Below are 5464 nucleotides of genomic sequence, written 5' to 3' on the forward strand. Positions count from 1 at the left end.
CAAACGGAGACGTAACAATACTTTATAATCTCATTTTGGTCGTACAAATCACAGTTTTATTACTACTAGCAGAAATAGTTCCTGCCGAAGGCTATTGTGCCTCGGCCTTTTCTGGAATTGTCTAAAAGTTCTATAACAATGTACTCATACTTGACGTTCAATAATGTCAACCATCCATGAGAAAAATTATGTTAATGAAATTTTAGTTTAGAAATGAGCTATCATCACAGAGACACAGTTATCAATAAAAATGCCTTGCTTTTCTGTTTCAACACTCGTGATATTTTCACTAAAGAAAAATATTTTTTTAAGTTTGTTTTTACTGTTTTATATTTGAAACTTACTCCTTTTTTAAATATTTATTGGTCAAATCTGAAACATATATATATATTCAAATGTTTTATTTATTGCTCAGCTATAAAAATATTACCCAGTTATGATTAGTGATGATCAGTGCGGTATTTTCCAAGATCAGAGTTGTGGACGTATACATCGCAGGTTCCATTATAATAAGATTTGCATTAACGTAGCTCAATGCATGCTTAAAGCTGGTTTCTTTGTTTTGATTGTATCGTAATTACATTGTTTCCAAGAAACTGGCAACTGAACAGTAACCGATGTTCCAGAACTAAAAGCTCAGCGGTAAGCTTTAGGCATTTTAAATCGAAGGATTGCTTTCCGAGAAGTATTCAACAAAGAACAGCTTCTATTTGAATCCCCACTGTCATTTATTTCTTGAAGTCTCGTCTTCTCCTTGATAAATCTTCTTCCTAGCTGTTCCACAGTGTGCTGGTGTTCTCTGGTTATATCAAACAAATAGAAATAGTCCCAGAACAGATTATAATAAAATATATTTCAGTGCACATATTTTGCGAACTCAAGGTTAAATTAGGAAATGTCATGATAATATTTACTGAATACATGTATACAAATTTTATATCGTTTTTTTAAATTTTTAAATAAAAGTCAATCTAAAATAAAATTTACGCCTGTTGCTATTTGATTGCATTTACCTTTTGACTGTTCTTCGAAAGCTATACTAGTAATCTCACTGATGCAAAAACTTCTACCTTACTCCAGGCACTCACAGGTAAACAAAACAGGTGTGTCACCTGCCCACATATAATAGCACTACAAATATACGAGGAAAGAACACAACTTTCGACATGAGACAGTCCTTTACTGTACCACTGAATGTATCATTTACTGTATAAGTTGCAAAAAATGCAATACTTTGTACGTTGGATAAACAGGCCGCCGACTCGGTGATCGACCACGAGAACAACTAAACCATATTAAATTGAGGAATCAGGATACGCATATAAGCACACATTTCACCATAAACAACCATACAGTTGAGGACTTTCGATTCTTCAACGTATTAGTGCTCCAACAGACATTCACAATAGAGAACGACTTGAAAAGAGATTAATGTACAATCTAGGGACCCTACAACCCTGTGGTTTAAATGAACGCTTTTCTTTCCTGTAGATTTATATCTTTCCATTTCTTGTTTAAATTTTAATTTCTATCTGTTTTATTTTTTCATGACTTGTAATTTTATGTAATAGATGTAATTTTGTACAGAATTTTCTTGCTCCACGTTCTATATACTATGCACCCAATTTCTTTGAATTCTGCGCATGCGTCTTTGTTGTAAACTGTACGATCCGACGGAGAGCGCTAGCTTGAAACGTCATCCTTATTTAAATAAAAAAAAATAAAAATTGGCGATTGTTTAACTTTTTATTTAATTTTGATATCTTTGTTGCTTATACGGTTTTAACTGTATGTTTAATTTTATTAAGTGACAAACAGTATTTCTCAAATTCTTTATTAAACATACACCAGCACTTACCTAAAAATACACCTTAGAATTCAGTTGCTCACCACATATGATTTTTAGAAGTGATTATTATCCATTATTATATCTTGAGCCTCGTGCAAAAAATATATGTTTTAAGCCTCTACTTTTTATACATTTATAAGAAAACAAAACATTACTTACCAATGCTGCCATTTCGTCTTTCTTTTTCTCTTCTGTAACACGTAAATGATTTTCCATGTTTGATATCTGAAATAAAAAGATAACTTAGTATATAAAATCGGTTCTTTGTGATCCTTTTTGTTTCAAAATCTGAGCGTGGTGTTTCAGTGTGAACAATACAACTTTAAACAAGTAACATATATATATATATATATATTATAGAGAACTTCTTCACAATATACACGAAATTATAACTTTTATTTTTTATTTTCATTTCGAGCAATGTATATTATGTTTTGATTTAAGTTAACTGCACATCTTCTTCTCTCTAAGTAGCATAAACTCCAAAGCTTCCAGTGCATCTTTCTCAACTTTAATGAAATGCTTTTGTAACTTCTCAGTTTCTGCTGCAATATATTCTGTGCGAGTTTGAGAAAATTCTGAATAATTATAAGAGATAATAACCTAGAAGCAATTTATTTATGTAATAACTTGCTGCGGTGGTTAAAGAGCTATACATCAAAACAAACTTACTCTACTTGTTAGACCAACTTACTTTGAACGAACATCGATATATAAGGAGTGAAGTTTTAATTCATATTGATATTTCTTGAATTGGGTTGACCAAAAGAACAACAATAATGATAATTATTAAACAGAAATTCATCATATTTGGGCATACGTTCTGATTTTTTTTTTTTTTTTTCATTTACACAAAATGTCATTTAAAAAACACCAAAATCAAATTTTTACACATTTTTCAGGAACATATAAACAAGATCTGTTAGTAGTTTTCTACTGACAATACAATCTTTCATAAGGTCAGTAGCGTGCAGAGGGGGGAGGCGAAAGGTGCCGGGGCCCCGCATCCATATCGGGAGGGCATTTGACGCAAAGAGTCGAATCGAATAGTAGAACCCTTTCCGCCCTTCCCCAAGGTCTTAGGTACAAGGCCCCGGGCATCATAGAACCTCTGCACGCCACTGCATAAGGTGATAAGTATTTTCCACAAGACAACGGTCTATAAATATATCTCGCTTTTCAGTGGTAAATAAGTTAACACAATTCCCCGAAACTGTTATGGAGGAAATAATATTAATTTGATTCAAAAGAACCTAATTAGTCTCCCAAAACAAAATGCTATGTCGATATAAATCAAGTCTCATGCTAATTTCTGCTGTTAAAACGAAATAGTAACGTCTAAAGCAGCTTTTTTCAAGTTGGGGTTCCAGCCCAAGGGGAATCGCAAGGCTATTGTAGAGAGGTCGCAAGGTGATAAAAAATTATGCGATAACAGATATTTTAGTGTGTCTACAGTAATTTGTTATCACTTTGTGTGTGTAGAAGGAATCGTCACAGCCTAAAATATTTTCAAATGGGGGCCCAGCAAGAAAAAGTTTGAGAACTTCTGGTCTAAAACGTGCCTTCTTAATTCTGATATGGTAAGTGAATCCTAGTCGTCATATACATGATATATAGAGGGTTGACTGCGTTATATTAAAGTCGATTTTAAATATGCAGATCAAAAAGTCACATGACAACAATAGCTGATATAAAGTCACGATAGAACGACACGTATCAGAACTACATTTTGACATTCTTTGACGTTTTGTATTTGTAGTGTGATGCCACAGAAAATTGATCGTTTTGGGGAAGGTACTTAATAGCCCTTTCTGACGGAAAATTGGTCCGACATGGCCAGGTGGTAGGGAGCTCGACTCGCAATCTGCGAGTTCGAATCCTCGTCCCACCGAACATGCTCGCCCTTTCAGCCGTGGGGGCGTTATAATGTTACGGTCAGTCTAATTATTCGTGGGAAAAAGAGTAGCCCAAGAGTTGGCGGTGGGTAGTGATGACTAGCTGCCTTCCCTCGAGTCTTTCACTGTTAAATTAGGGACGGTAAGCGCAGATATCCCTCGTGTAGCTTTGCGGAAAATTCAGAAACAAACAAACAAACCGATGCAAAATACTCATACACTCAGATCATAAAGATGTGTTCATATCGGGGACTTAGAATTTACAAGACGGGAATATCCCTTGACTCTCGTACATAATTTGAGGAACCAGATCCATCCGGAAAGACACCTGCAACAAACCTTAACCCAATCGTGGTAACCAAAATATAGCATATGTCACATTATAATGCTCCTACAACCGAAAGGGTGAACATATTTGGTGACGGGACTCGGACCCACAGAATGTAAGTCGAATACCCTAACCATTAGACCATACAAGACCAATAATTTAATTAGACAGTGTATTTGTCATGAATTAATTGGCAAGGAAATTTTACAGTTACGTTTATTTGTAAGTTTAGGCCTACATTCTTGATTCACATTTTAACACATCTGTGCTGGAACAGGTCTGGCATACTGGGCAGCAGCCGGACCAACATTTTGTCACAGTAACTATAAGACTGTTTAAACTTTAACTTGCACTTCAAAAATTGTTTGTAGGTAAATAGGTAGACTTATAGTAGTATGTATGAATCAGTATAACAATGCATAATAGATTGCATGTATTAATCTTCAGTGTACATGCTTTTGCTTGCAAATGATCAATACTGTTACGTCTCTAGTCGTTTGTTAATTTCCCATATAATTTCTTTCGGATGAAACTTTAGCGATACAAGTCCTTTCTAAAATAAAACTAGTTTATTCTTTCTCAATACAACTTTGCAATACACTTAATTTCCACAGTCACTTTAACTTAAACACACGCTAAAATTCACAACGATTCACGCACTTTCCTTCGGCTTGACTCGATTATCTGTCTCTATATCTCTCTGTCTGCAATTCAGTTATCTATCCCGTCACTTCTCGCCGGTCTTATATATACAAAATAAAGGGCGCATAGAGAAGACTAGAGTTGCCAAGAACAGACATGATATTTCTAGAATCTCGTGACGTGTTACTAGAGTTACGTGACTTCAGCTGTCGTAACACTGCCCTTTCCTTAGTATTGTTCGTCCCGAACAATAGCCACTTACATTAGACCAATAGAAAAGTAACAGTAATTTAATTAAATGTACAGAATTTACAAACACAAAATTACAATTCAACAAAGTTTCTTAATTTTACGGGACGTATCTTCTTCCGTACTGGTCTCCGTCTCGTTGGCTTCTGCTTCACGTGGGGTTCATCTGTTCCATCAGGAAATGTCCTATTATCGGTAATAGTCACATCAGTGGTAGTAACTTCATCAAGGGCTTCACTGTTTCCCTTCTCAAAACCGAGTAGAGTTTCTTCTTTGACAGTGGCTTTTCCAGGAGACACGTCTTTTGTTCCATTGTTCACTTCGTCCCAACTGAAATGTTCTGGACCGTGATAACGCCAACGCCTGTTGGCATGCACCAACTTTGGCTTACCTCGCCGACCACATTTTATTTGGAAAGTCACGTCTGAGAGGCGATCCACTATGGGCCTTCCCATGGAGAAGACAACTTAGGAGACTTCCCTTTGGTCTTCCTGGGATTAT

The sequence above is a fragment of the Limulus polyphemus genome, unplaced genomic scaffold, assembly GCF_000517525.1.
Source record: "Limulus polyphemus unplaced genomic scaffold, Limulus_polyphemus-2.1.2 Scaffold1003, whole genome shotgun sequence".
Taxonomy (NCBI): Eukaryota; Metazoa; Arthropoda; class Merostomata; order Xiphosura; family Limulidae; genus Limulus; species Limulus polyphemus.